The sequence below is a fragment of the Oncorhynchus nerka genome, linkage group LG8 (genome assembly GCF_034236695.1).
Source record: "Oncorhynchus nerka isolate Pitt River linkage group LG8, Oner_Uvic_2.0, whole genome shotgun sequence".
NCBI lineage: Eukaryota > Metazoa > Chordata > Actinopteri > Salmoniformes > Salmonidae > Oncorhynchus > Oncorhynchus nerka.
In genome coordinates this window covers 56751900-56767547 of record NC_088403.1, presented here as the reverse complement: position 1 = coordinate 56767547, position 15648 = coordinate 56751900, and positions in this window count along the sequence as shown.

The window sequence follows — 15648 nt, the reverse complement described above, 5'->3', positions numbered from 1 at the left end:
ACAGTATGAGAACAGGATAGAAGAGTAGATACCTCCTCCATTACAGTATGAGATCAGGACAGAAGAGTAGATACCTCCTCCATTACAGTAAGAGATCAGGACAGAAGAGTAGGTACCTCCTCCATTACAGTAAGAGATCAGGACAGAAGAGTAGGTACCTCCTCCATTACAGTAAGAGATCGGGACAGAAGAGTAGGTACCTCCTCCATTACAGTAAGAGATCGGGACAGAAGAGTAGGTACCTCTAGTACAGTATGAGAACAGGATAGAAGAGTAGATACCTCCTCCATTACAGTAAGAGATCAGGACAGAAGAGTAGGTACCTCCTCTAGTACAGTATGAGATCAGGACAGAAGAGTAGATACCACCTCTAGTACAGTAAGAGATCAGGACAGAAGAGTAGATACCACCTCTAGTACAGTATGAGAACAGGATAGAAGAGTAAGTACCTTTAGTGTAGTATGAGATAAGCAGAGATTGCTGGTGGGAGGAGTTATTGGAGAATGGGCTCACTGTAATGGCTGGAATGTAAAATTCAACAGTATTAATGCCCCCCCCCCCTCCCCCCACTGTCATGTGTTGGAGACTGTGCCAAGAGCTGGTGACACAGGAAGAGCCATGTTCCTCTGATCTCATGCCAGTGCTCACTGCGAGGTGGGGGTGATGATTTGGGGGAGAGGGTGATACAGGATGGAACCCGGAGGCGGGACCAACACTTACGTTACACGGCGAGTGGGCAGACCCAATGAAAGGCACCAAAGTGAAACACCACAAACAGAGTTTTCGGCTGTCCCCATAGGAAAACCCTTTGAAGAACCCTTTTTGGTTCCAGGTGGAACCTTTTTGGATTCACTATAGAGCACTTCCACAGAGGGTTCTACATGGAACCCAAATGGGTTCTACCTGGAACCAAAAAGGGTTCTCCTATGGGGACAGCAAAGAACTCTTTTGGAACCCTTTTTCGAAGAGTGTACATCAAATATTCCCTTGACCGATGTCTCCTTTTGAAAAAAAAGTTAGAGAAACAAAAATAGTTTGATGAGCAGATTGTGAGTTTTTCTTAAAGCTCCATGGTGGCAGTTTAAAACAGCATGCCAGATCTATAGAGGAAGTTAGGACAGATGGCTCCATCGGACCGGTTAAACCCCTACCTGATTTAAAAGTCCCTTGACATGGGAGGAATAGCCAAAAGCATGGTGATTGTGGTGTGTGTTTGTGTGTGTGTGTTGATGTTTGTGAGTGTGTGTACCTGTACTGCCCCGAGCATTGGCAGAACACACACACACACCCACGTCAGGTGTGGTTGCGTGAATATGTAGTACCCATGGTTGCCGCCACAGGAGTGTGTTATTCTCTTGGGCTCCAGGAATGACAGACCTCAATCTGTTGTCTTTGGGAAGACATTTAAGGTCAAATAGAAGAGGCAACACATTTGTCGGGAAATCTGAAGTCGAAAATCACAACCAGATATTAGGTTGATTACGATTCTGCTCATATTAGTTGATGGAAGTGGATAAGCAGTTGAAAACAGACTGTTCCATACACTTCGTTACCCATGTGAGACATACAGACATTTACATATATTTAGATCTGTTCTCTCTGATTTAAAACGTACTAACATACACTAAATAATTGCTAATAGACGGTTGTATACTTTCCAATCACCTAGGCCTCATCAGTCTCGTTAGCTGGAGAGTGGCTACACTGAAAGAATACATGGTTGTCAATGTGGGTTTAATGGCGCGTAGGATTCGTGGCAATATAAAAAGGATTTACCCCTCCCGAAGGCAATATTACAGCAGGGAGATTTATGAAAGGGTACGGGTTTCTTTTTTTGACCTCTACCTGCAATCCTTGCTCCGTTTCCACCCCCCAAATTAACTGAATATCAAATGGATCCTAATTTACTGACTGGATTCTCTTATTTCTTTTTGGAACCTTTTTAAAGATAGATTTTTCAGGGTAGGACACAGGGTAGGACTATATATTAAGAGGATCACCTTTCTGAGACCTGTCCGTGTGGTGCCAGGACAACAACCTCTCCCTCAACGTGAAAGGAGTACCGAACACGCCCCCATTCTCATCGACGGGGCTGTAGTGGAACAAATTGAGAGCTTCAAGTTCCTTGGTGTCCACATCTCCAACAAACTATCATGGTCCAAGCACACCAAGACAGTTGTGAAGAGGGCACGACAAAACCTTTTCCTCCTCAGGAAACTGAAAAGATTTGGCATTGGTCCTCAGATCCTCAAAAGGTTATACAGCTGCACCATCGAGAGCATCCTGACTGGTTGCATCACAGCTTGGAATGGCAACTGCTCGGCCTCTGACCGCAAGGCACTACAGAGGATAGTGTGTACTGGGGCCATGCATACTGCCATCCAGGGCCTCTATACAAGGCAGTGTCAAAGGAAGGCCCTAACAATTGTCAAAGACTCCAGCCACCCTAGGCATAGACTGTTCTTTCTCTCTTCTACCGCACGGCAAGCGGTACCGAAGTGCCAAGTCTAGGTCCACGAGGCTTCTAAACAGCTTCTACCCCCAAGCCATAAGACTCAACATTTAATCAAATAGCTAACCAGACTATTTGTATTGCCCCCCAGCAACACATCCTGTCTACAGCAGCAAGACCTCAACCAGTCAAATGACTTCCAGAGAAATGTTTGGTTAAATGGGTTTCCATTGCATTTTCAACTCTACTGATGGTTTTGTCACAAAAACTGTTGCTGTGTGTATTCTCCCTCAAGCCGATACCACAACGGCCCTCAAGAAACTACAATGGACTTTATGCAAACTAGAAACCACATGTCCTGAGGCCGCATTTATTGTAGCTGGAGATTTTAACAAAGCAAATTTGAGGAAAACACTATAGACATTCTATCAACACATTGACTGTAGTACTCGCTTAGGAAAAACACTACACCCGATCCCAAGGACTGTGGGCTCTCATTCTGGCTGACGTGAGTAAGACATTTAAGCGTGTTAACCCTCGCAAGGCTGCCGGCCCAGACAGCATCCATAGCCCAGACAGCATCCCTTGTGGCGTTCTCAGATCTTGCACAGACCATCTGGCTGGAGTGTTTACAGATTCAATCTCTCCCTATCCCAGTCTGCTGTCCCCACTTGTTTCAAGATGTCCATCATTGTTCCTGTACCCAAGAAAGCAAAGGTAACTGAACAAAATGATTATTGCCCCGTAGCACTCACTTCTGTCATCAGGAAGTGTTTTGAGAGGCTAGTTAAGGATCGGTTCACCTCTACCTTACCTGACACCCTCCAGGGATGGGCAATTCCAATCCTCAGTGACCTGATTGGTGTCACAGTTTTTCCCCAGCTAACACACATCACTCCAATAATCACCTAATCATGTTCTTCAGTTTAGAATGCAATTTGATTGATCAGCTGTGTTTGCTAAGGATGGAGAAAATGTGTAACACCAATCAGGCCCCCGAGGACTGGAGCTGACCACCCCTGATCCACTTCAATTTGCTTACCGACCAAAGAGATACACAGACGATGCAATCGCAATACATACTGCCCTATCCCATCTGGACAAGAGGAATACCTTTGTCAGAATGCTGTTCAGTGACTATAGCTCAGGCTTAAACACCATAGTACCCTCCGAGCTCATCATTAGGCTTGTGGCCCTGGGTCTGAACCCCGCCCTGTGCAACTAGGTCCTGGACTTCCTGACGGGCCACCCCCAGGTGGTGAAGGTAGGAAACAACACTTCCACTTCGCTTATTCTCAACACTGGGGCCCCGCAAGGGTGCATGCTCAGACCCTCCTGTACTCCCTGTTCACTCATGATTGCGTTGCCACGCACGCCTCCAACTTAACCATCAAGTTTGAAGACTACACAACAGTAGTAGGCCTAATTACCAACAATGACGAGACAGCCGACAGGGAGGAGGTGAGGGCCCTTGCAGAGTGGTGCCAGGAAAATAACCTCTCCCTCAACGTCAACAAAATATAGTAGCTGATCGTGGACTTCAGGAAACAGCAGAGGGAGCACACCCCTTTCCACATCGACAGGACCGCAGTGGAGAAGGGGAAAAGCTTTGAGTTCTTCTGTGTACACGTCACTGACAATCTGAAGTGGTCCACCCACACAGACAGTGTGGGGAAGAAGGCACAACAGCGCCTCTTCAACCTCAGGAGCCTGAAGAAATTCAGCTTGGCCCCTAAGACCCTTTTACAGATGCACAATTGAGAGCATCCTATCGGGCTGTATCACCGCCTGGAACGGCAACTACACCGCCCGCAACCGCAGGGCTCTCCAGAGGGTGGTGCAGTCTGTCCAACGCATCACTGGGGGCACACTGCCTGCCCTCCAGGACACCTACAGAACTCAATGTCACAGGAAGGCCAAAACGATAATCAAGGACATCAACCACACGAGCCACCGCTTGGGAAAGCTGGGACCGAAAGACTGAAAAACAGCTTCTATCTCAAAGCCATCAGACTGTTAAATAGCCATCACTAGCTGGCTACCATCCGGCCACTTAACCCTGCACCTTAAAAGGCTGCTGCCCCATATACATAGACATGGAATCAAAATGGAACACTATTAAAAATGTTTACATACTGCTTTACTCATTTCATATGTATTTACTATTTTCTATTCCATTGTATTTAGTCAATGCCACTCCGACATTGCTCATCCTAATAGTTATATATTTATTTTAAATTTGTAATGTTGTGAATTGTTAGATACTACTGCACTGTTGGAGCTAGGAACACACACATTCTGCTACACCCGCAATAACATCTGTTAAATATGTGTATGTGACCAATTAAATGTGATTGAATTTGATTTGTTAACGTTATATAGCAAACGTGCCCACTCTGGTCTTGGCAACAGCTCGCAGATGCAGTGGGGGTAGGCTACCTACTGTACATTTTGAGATTATGATGGATAAGAGTGATTATTTGTCAAATGGCAGCCAATAATCAATCATCATGTCACCAGAATAAGACCCTTAATATTTATTGGAAAGGAGGTCATCAACGTGTACTTTCACCACCCTATAAAGTTCATTATAAAGTGGGGCAAAAAAGTATTTAGTCAGCCACCAATTGTGCAAGTTCTCCCACTTAAAAAGATGAGAGAGGCCTGTAATTTTCTTCATAGGTACACTTCAACTATGACAGACAAAATCAGAAAAAAAATCCAGAATATCACATTGTAGGATTTTTTATGAATTTATTTGCAAATTATGGTGGAAAATAAGTATTTGGTCACCTACAAACAAGCAAGATTTCTGGCTCTCACAGACCTTTAACTTCTTCTTTAAGAGGCTTCTCTGTCCTCCACTCGTTAACTGTATTAATGGCACCTGTTTGAACTTGTTATCAGTATAAAAGACACCTGTCCACAACCTCAAACAGTCACACTCCAAACTCCACTATGGCCAAGACCAAAGAGCTGTCAAAGGACACTAGAAACAAAATTGTAGACCTGCACCAGGCTGGGAAGACTGAATCTGCAATAGGTAAGCAGCTTGGTTTGAAGAAATCAACTGTGGGAGCAATTATTAGGAAATGGAAGACATACAAGACCACTGATAATCTCCCTCGATCTGGGGCTCCACGCAAGATCTCACCCCGGGGGGTCAAAATGATCACAAGAACGGTGAGCAAAAATCCCAGAACCACACGGGGGGACCTAGTGAATGACCTGCAGAGAGCTGGGACCAAAGTAACAAAGCCTACCATCAGTAACACACTACGCCGCCAGGGACTCAAATCCTGCAGTGCCAGACGTGTCCCTCTGCTTAAGCCAGTACATGTCCAGGCCCGTCTGAAGTTTGCTAGAGAGCATTTGGATGATCCAGAAGAAGATTGGGAGAATGTCATATGGTCAGATGAAACCAAAATAGAACTTTTTGGTAAAAACTCAACTCGCCGTGTTTGGAGGACAAAGAATGCTGAGTTGCATCCAAAGAACACCATACCTACTGTGAAGCATGGGGGTGGAAACATCATGCTTTGCGGCTGTTTTTCTGCAAATGGACCAGGACGACTGATCCGTGTAAAGGAAAGAATGAATGGGGCCATGTATCGTGAGATTTTGTGTGAAAACCTCCTTCCATCAGCAAGGGCATTGAAGATGAAACGTGGCTGGGTCTTTCAGCATGACAATGATCACAAACACACCGCCCGGGCAACGAAAGAGTGGCTTCGTAAGAGGTCCTGGAGTGGCCTAGCCAGTCTCCAGATCTCAACCCCATAGAAAATCTTTGGAGGGAGTTGAAAATCCGTGTTGCCCAGCAACAGCCCCAAAACATCACTGCTCTAGAGGAGATCTGCATGGAGGAATGGGCCAAAATACCAGTAACAGTGTGTGAAAACCTTGTGAAGACTTACAGAAAACGTATGACCTCTGTCATTGCCAACAAAGGGTATATAACAAAGTATTGAGATATTATTTTATTTTCCACCATAATTTGCAAATAAATTCATTTAAAATCCTACAATGTGATTTTCTGGATTTTTTTTCTTCTAATTTTGTCTGTCATAGTTGAAGTGTACCTATGATGAAAATTACAGGCCTCTCTCATCTTTTTAAGTGGGAGAACTTGGTGGCTGACTAAATACTTTTTTGCCCCACTGTAACTTATCTGTAGCCTAATAAACTGCATGGTTTCCCAAGTCTTAGTGGGAGGACCTCTCAACATTTCATCACATGACTCCAAGTTTCCTTCCATATGATGGTTATTATATCAATAGTTTTGCATAAAGGCGTTTCCACCGCAATTTCTCGCATAATTTACTTTACCAACACAAAATATCCCACCATGTTGAGCAGACAAATTGTCTGTCGGTATTTGTACAATTTGTACATTTGTACAAATGCCATGCAATGTTCCACTTAAGCCCGGTAGAGCCTTTTTTTTCATGCTCCAGGTAATTCATCCTCATGAAATGGTTGGACGGAAACCTGGTTCATTATTAATCAAGTTAACAAACGGCTATAGCTGGGCTTCAGGCAGGTGGGGGCGGTGGTGGGACAAGACACATTTTGCATTGCTTTCTATTCCCGGAAAGCCCACTAGCTTTAACACACTTTGTATTCCCTTAGATATACCTAGGTTATTCAGAGATCGAGATTCGGGCAGGTGATGGGACAAGACACATGTATACTGTCTGCACAGCCTGTTCAGGGAAAGCCAGAAACCCCACTATCCCGCAAAGACACAGTTAAACACAACCGATAACATGTTATCACACTTCAGCAACCATTGTATTCCCTCAGATTTACCTAGGATGGTTATTCAGAAGCTCTGGCTTAGCTTTGCCATGGATGTTTTGTCAGCGAGGCTCTTCTCAGGGCCCCTTGACATGTGAAATACGGTATATACCCAGCCGACCTGGCACAGACTATTTCACAGCACAGCAGCCCGGCTGCCTTGTACTTGTTGTTTAACATTGTCTAAATATTTGATTACAAGGTTCAGTACCGTTTAATTTTATTGTGATCAACCCTGTCTGTTTCATTCTATGATTTATCTCTTCCCTGCTCTAGAGTCTTTGTTTGGAGACAACGTGGCAGAATTTTCCGTTGTTTCTCTTCCCTGCTCTAGAGTCTTTGTTTGGAGATGACGTGGCAGAATTGTCCATTGTTTCTCTTCCCTGCTCTAGAGTCTTTGTTTGGAGATGACGTGGCAGAATTTTCCATTGTTTCTCTTCCCTGCTCTAGTCTTTGTTTGGAGATGACGTGGCAGATTCCCTGCTTCACGTTTGTTTAATTACGCGGTTAGCATTTTGAGATAACGAGAAACTACACAGCTTTTAGCTCAGGTGTAGAGACCAAACAAGATGATTTAATGGACTCAGAAACAGTTTGAGGGAATGGCTAGCCCCTGGCAGAACATGTTGGGCTTTCATTTGACACATCTGCTCAAGAGTACAGTATGAAACAACGTAGATTCAGCTCTTGGCAGGAATGACCATTCAACTTCGCCATGATTGCTCCACTATAAGTAATTCAGTATTCAAGTACAAATACTTCCAGCTGGAGCATTAAGCCACCATTTAGGGTTTACAGAGACACTATCTATCCCAGCGGCCTGGGTGTCACGCTCATTTCAACAGATATCCCATGGGGGGGGTAAAAAATATGATTCTACCTGCCAGAAATTCTTTATAATTGCTCACTGCTTCATGTCTTTGGCTGCATCCTCATTGAACTCTTCTCCATCCTGTCATAGGAAAATAAAACCATTGTGAAGTCACTGATACTGCAGTAACAGTTTATCAGACCCTTTCTTCCTCAGTAGCAATACAGGGCATTGATTCTGCTACTGCGTTATTGATGCACATTATACAGTACTGTTAGGTACAATGGACAAGTCAGTCTGCAGCAAGACTATTACCTGACACGACCATTGTATTCTCCAAGGTCTTGATAGATTTCCAGCATGAGCTGTACAGTGTCTTTCATGTCAGCCGAAGACTGACAGACGTTTCTGATGTCTATTGCTTTGCTTCTGAACTTGACAGAGGTAAAAAAACAACTATGTTGTCATCGTACATTCGTATGGTTATTTTGAGATGATATAATCACATTGATGACTCGAAATAGACTTCGATTTCAGACGTCAGGAAAGGTCCCGGAGAACGTCGAGACATGCCTTCCTCTCGGGATGCTCGGAGCCGCAGCACGCTGCTTAGACCACTGCACGAGATATAATACACGGAGACATATCAGGGTGAGCGAAACCAAAACATCAAAACATTATTTATAAATAGAGTTTCTATACATTCCGGCCATGATCCATATTCATGAATAAACCATATGGGCTGCTAAATTACCACGACCACCGCTGCATGTTGTGTGCGTGCAAGTGGAGCCCACAAACAGTGCTTCAAAGCGTGTTTGTAAAAATAAATCAATTCAACACACCACGACACCACAAACTCACTATACTACAATCAAGCTTTGTACAGAATGTTCTTTGACAGAATCGATACAGAAATTCTGCAAAAGCAAATCATACTGATTGAAGTACACAGGGAATTCCAGGCCTCGTGATAGATGATTGAGTTAATGTGTGGTGAATCTGTTCATAATTAACTAACGTTCTGCCAATGACTCAACTTTCCAAAGCAGCTGTGAATTCTGCGGGCTAATCGTGTTGATCCAACGCAATGAGGTAGATGCATTAAAATGTCATTGTAGTCGGAGGACATTAATTTCTCATTATTGTACATGTTCTGATGAGTACCTACCTGCTGTGCCCCACCTCTCAACAGGAGACCAGGAAGGAGCCACGCAGTGAAACCCCCTCAGTGTGGCATCCCGTTAGCATGAAACACAGTCGTTAGCATTCATCCAACGAAGGGAAGAGAACACACACACAGCAACGGAATGCCATTAGTATCAAGGAACACAATGTGCAAGTGGGAAAATGGAAAACCAGGGAGATATTATCTAAATGAAACATTAAGCATCAACAAACGCTCTGGGCTGTAGGGGTATTCACATTAACATTCCCAAAGGATTATTGTTGTTTCGTAAGTGAAGCGATCTGAGTTTTAGCCCCAGCGGTTTGCAGAGTGTGGAGGCCGCCTGCTACCGGCGGCGGAAGGCGAGATATTTTGGAGGAAGTACAATCATATAAACATTAATAAAGAACGGGGAGAAGAACACTGACTTAATAGAGCGAAGTCATTTAGAGCTAAATGAGCTTCAGGAAGGGGAGGCTGATCATAAGTGGTGGAGAGAGAGAAAGATCAGGCCGTTTTGTCTGGAAGATACAGAGATGTTGGTTGGCGTTGTGTTGCCTAAAGGCTCACTTGAGAGGGGCCCTGCCTTCCTCCTCTTCTCTACACTCCTCTTCTCTTGTCTTCACAGGTTGGAGCTAAAGGCAGCTAGAGCGTCATCACCGGAAAAGGATAAGAGATAAAGACAGAGGGAGTGAACGTAAGAAAAATAGAAAGATAGATAGAAAGAAAGAAAGAACGCGCCTTGGGTTGGAACCAGCCTCCATCTTTTAGCTGGGCTTATTGGTCTAGTTGTCACATTTGCGGATGCGGATGACATTGGCTGTTTGCTATTGGATGAGATGAATCAGTGAAAATTTGATGGGAAAGGAGGGTGAAGGGCAAAGGGTCAGTAGTGACGGATAACCTGGAAGAGAGGGGTCAGCACTCACAGAGATGAATGACTCATTTGACCACATACAGAGAGGAAATAGAGGGCAATTTTGTTTATTTATTGGTTCTACAAAATATGAAATTGTGAATCCTGGCATAGGAGCAGAATGGGAGGGAAAATAAAGAAAATGGCCGACACAGGATACAGTGAACTTGCGCTATACTGTAAGGTGTTCTTGACTTAAGTAGAGGGTCATTCGTTGAGCCCCTACAGTACTGGTTTCTGGATTAGATCTCCCTTATATGTTTGGTCATAGGTAATGTTTAGAACCTTTATGCAGTAGTGATTAACTAGGATGCACAGCTGGTTGTGTGAGCAGTTTTAATGTATCTGATATTTGCTAGATCTACTGCCTTTGGGACAATGGGACAAGAATGGCAACATACAGAAAATGGCATAAATTACCCCCAAAGATGAACACACAGCGGTTAGTATGTTCATCTTGTAGAAAGTAAATGACCCATCGGTTTGTACGGAGAGTGTGTGCAGGCCTACGTTCGGTGTTGAAGTGCATATTGGCTGAACATTTTCAGTCTCTTTCAGTCTGAGGTGATGCTTTGAAGTCAGAAACAAGGATATCACGGTCCATTTAGCCTCTCCATGTTAGCACTGGTAACATTCTGAAATTGCCGAGTTACTGTTTAACCATATGGAGATTCAGCTTATTTATCAACTGCTTAATTAAGATGAAACAGAAGCAGTTCAAATCTCTTCTCCCTGCCAATCTCCAGGAGTATCCCATTAATTCTGCAAATGTATCGCAGACAAATTAGCTGTGTGTTTTTAATGAACAAAATGTGCGAGATGGATATTAATCACTGAACTATATGTAATTAATTTTCTAAAGGAACATGATTTCTTTATGATTTTTAACCTGAGGAACAGGGAAAAACAGACAGACGTGTGTATATGCATGCGCGGGCACACACACACACACACACAGACACACACACACACACACACTTTAATGCATTAAGGAGTCTACATTTGGAATGTGGATTTTCTTTTGCCATTTCCTCTCTTCAGTCTCTCTCTACTGAGAGCTCTCATCTACCCTCTATCGCACCAGTTGGAAAGTATTTCATTTCACGTTTCCAAACAACTGTGTTTTGATGGATGACTCTCTATAGCAAGCAGTTAGTGGTAGACGACATGGCCAAAAGTATGTGGACAGCTGTTCGTCTCATTCCAAAATAATGGGCCTTAATCCTGAGTTGGTCTCCCCTTTGCTGCTATAACAGCCTCCACTCTTCTGGGAAGGCTTCCCAGAAGAACATTGCTGCAGGGACTTGCTTCCATTCAGCCACAAGAGCGTTAGTGAGGTTGAGCAATGATGTTGGGCGATTTGGCCTGAGTCTGCGTTCCAATTCATGCCAAAGTTGTTCGATGGGGTTGAGGTAATGGCTCTGTGCAGGCCATTCAAGTTCTTCCATACCGAGCTCGACAAACCTTTTCTGTATGGACCTCGCTTTGTGCACGGGCATTCTCGTGATGAAACAGGAAAGGGCCTTCCCCGAACTGTTGCCACAAGGTTGGAAGGACAGACTCGTCTACGATGTCTTTGTATGCTGTAGTGTTAAGATTTCCCTCCACTGGAACTAATGGGCCTAGCCTGACCCATGAAAAACAGCAAAACAGCCCCAGATAATTCTTCCTCCTCCACCAAACTTTACAGTTGGCACTATTCATTGGGTCAGGTAGCGTTCTCCTGGCATTTGCCAAACCAAGATTTGTTCGTCAGACTTCCAGATGGTGAAGTGTGATTCATCACTCCAGAGAAAGCATTTCCACTGCTCCAGAGTCCAATGGCGGTGAGTTTTACACCACTCCAGCTAACGCTTGGCATTGCGCATGGTGATCTTAGGCTTGTGTGCAGCTGATCTGCCATGGAAATCCATTTTATGAAGCTCTCGACAAACTTGTGCTGTTGCTTCCAGAGGCAGTTTCGAACTCTGTAATGAGTGTTGAAATCAAGGACAGTCGATTTTTATGCTCTACACGCTTCAGCACTTGGTGGTCCTGTTCTGTGAGCTTGTGTGGCCTACTATTTCACAGCTGAGCAGTTGCTTCTCTTAGATGTTTCCACTTCAAAATAACAACCCTAACAGTTGACCAGGGCAGCTCCAACATGGCAAAAATCTGACGAACTGATTTGAAGGAAAGGTGGCATCCTATGACGGTGCCATGTTCAAAGTCACTGAGCTCTTCAGTAAAGCCATTCTACTGTCAATGTTTGTCTATGCAGAGTGCATGGCTGTGTGCTCAATTTTTATATACCTGTCAGCAATAGGTGTGGCTGAAATTGCCGAATCCACTAATTTGAAGGGGTATCCATATACATAGTGTAAGTCCCCAATACAGATTTAACACTGGAGCCAATCAGCTTAAGGACCTTGCCTAGGGTCAAGATTCCCACGGACGCTAAATTCCCTTTCTTAGGTCAGTGAGGGTCACCACTTTATTTTAAGAATGTCAAATATCAGAATAATAGTAGAGATAATTATTTATTTCAGCTTTTATTTCTTTCATCACATTCCCAGTGGGTCAGAAGTTTACATCCACTCAATTAGTATTTGGTAGCATTGCCTTTAAATTGTTTAACTTGGGTCAAACATTTCAGGTAGCCTTCCACAAGCTTCCCACAATAGATGGGTGAATTTTGGCCCATTCCTCCTGACGGAGCTTGTGTAATTTAGTCAGGTTGTAGGCCTCCTTGCTCACACATTCTTTTTCAGTTCTACCCACAACTTTTCTATATGATTGAGGTCAGGGCTTTGTGATGGCCACTCCAATACCTTGACTTTGTTGTCCTTAGCTTTAACTTCCTGACTGAAGTCTTGAGATGTTGCTTCAATATATCCACATAATTTTCCTCCCGCATGATGCCATCTATTTTGTGAAGTGCACCAGTCCCTCCTGCAGCAAAGAACCCACACAACATGATACTGCCACCCCAGTGCTTCACTGTTGGGATGGTATTCTTCGGCTTGCAAGCATTCCCCCTTTTCCTCCAAACATAACGATGGTCATTATGGCCAAACAGTTCTATTTTTATTTCATCAGACCAGAGGACATTTCTCCAAAAAGTATGATATTTGTCCCCATGTGCAGTTGCAAACCGTAGTCAGGCTTTTTTTGTGGTGGTTTTGGAGCAATGGCTTCTTCCTTGCTGAGCGGCATTTCAGATTATGTCGATATAGGACTTGTTTTACTGTGTATATAGATACTTTTGTACTTGTTTCCTCTGGCATCTTCACATGCTCCTTTGCTGTTGTTCTGGGATTGATTTGCACTTTTCGCAAAAAAGTATGTTCATCTCTAGGAGACAGAACGCGTCTGAGCGGTATGAGTGGCTGCGTGGTCCCATGGTGTTTATACTTGCGTACTGTTTCTACAGATGAACGTGGTACCTTCAGGTATTTGGAAATTGCTCCCAAGGATGAACCTGACTTGAGGAGGTCTACACATTTTTTTCTGAGGTCTTGGCTAATTTCTTCTGTTGATTTTCCCATAATGTCAAGCAAAGAAGCACTGAGTTTGAAGGTAGGCCTTGAAATACATCCACAGGTACACCTCCAATTGACTCAAATGATGTCAATTAGCCTATCAGAAGCTTCTAAAACTATGATGTAATTTTCTGGAATTTTCCAAGCTGTTTAAAGGTACAGTCAACTTAGTGTATGTAAACTTCTGACCCACTGGAATTGTGATACAGTGAATTATAAGTGAAATAATCTGTCTGTAAACAATTGTTGGAAAAATGACTTGTGTCATGGACAAAGTAGATGTCCTAACCGACTTACAAGGAATTTGTGGAGTTGTCGACTTGCCAAAACTATAGTTTGTTAACAAATAATGTGGGGAGTGGTTGAAAAACAAGTTTTAATGACTCCAACCTAAGTGTATGTAAACTTCCGACCTCAACTGTATATATATATATATATATATACAGTTGTTCATTTGGAAAGTATTCAGACCCACTGCGTTTTCCACATTTGGTTACATTACAGTCTTCTACTGAAATTGATTAAATTGTTTTTTTTCCCATCAATCTACACACAATACCCCATAATGACAAAGCAAAAACAGGTTTTTAGAATTTTTTTGCAAATGTATTAAAAATAATAAACTGAAAGATCACATTTACATAAGTATTCAGACCCTTTACGGAGTACTTTACTGAAGCACCTTTGGCAGCGAATACAGCCTCGAATGTTCTTGGGTATGATGCTACAGCTTGGCACACCTGTATTTGTGGAGTTTTTCCCATTCCTCTCTGCAAATCCTCTCAAGCTCTGTCAGGTTGGATGGGGAGAGTTGCTGCACAGCTATTTTCAGGTCTCTCCAGTGATGTTTGATCGAGTTCAATTCCGGGCTCTGGGTGGGCCACTCAAGGACATTCAGAGACTTGTCTCTAAGCCACTCCTGCGTTGTCTTGGCTGTGTGCTTAGGGTTTTTGTCATGTTGGAAGGTGAACCTTCGCCCCAGTCTGAGGTCCTCTCTGGAGCAGGTTTTCATCAAGGATCTCTCTGTACATTGTTCCGTTCATCTTTCCCTCGATCCTGACTAGTCTCCCAGTCCCTTCCGCTGAAAAACATCCCCACATCATGATGCTGCCACAACATGTTTCACCATAGGGATGGCGCCAGGTTTCCTCCAGATGTGACGCTTGGCATTCAGGCCAAAGAGTTTAATCTTGGTTTCATCTGACCAGAGAATCTTGTTTCTCATTAATTGTTCTACTGACAATTCCATTGACCTCATGGCTTGGGTTTTGCTCTGACATGCAATGTCAACTTTGGGACCTTATATAGACAGGTGTGTGCCATTCCAAATCATGTCCAATCATTTGAATTTACCAAAGGTGGACTCCAAAAAGTTGTCGAAACATCTCAAGGTTGATCAATGGAAACAGAATGCGCCTGAGCACAATTTTGAGTCCCATAGAAAAGGTTCTGAATACTTATGTAAATAAGATATTATTATATTTAATACATTTGCAGAACATTTAAATAAACGTTTTAACTTTGTCATTATGAGATCAACTGACCTCACAATCTGGGTGGTCTTAACCAATCATAGCTCAGTTAGATACGGCAGTAAAATCCATCCAATTACAATTCAGTATGTTTACACATATGACTATTACATCCCCCTTCTTTTAAAACAAAAATGTTTTACATATTTTAAGCGTTTCTTTTGAATTCATGCCCAGTAGCTTGAACTCAAAGTATGTAACCATTTATATGGTGTACTGCAGCAGCTGAATCAACATAACAGACTCTGAAACAATGATTCAGCATGCTGTTACTGTTAGAACAAAGGATTCTCACCAACTCAGCTTTCACTCTAGCAATGGCATCTTAACATGTCAAACTAATACAATACCAAAGCATTTCAAGTCAACTTTTCAATAACAAGTTTTCAGTCTGGAGCTCTTTTAGGGCAGCGATCCGCCTACACCCTTTGACATTTCACAGGTCTAG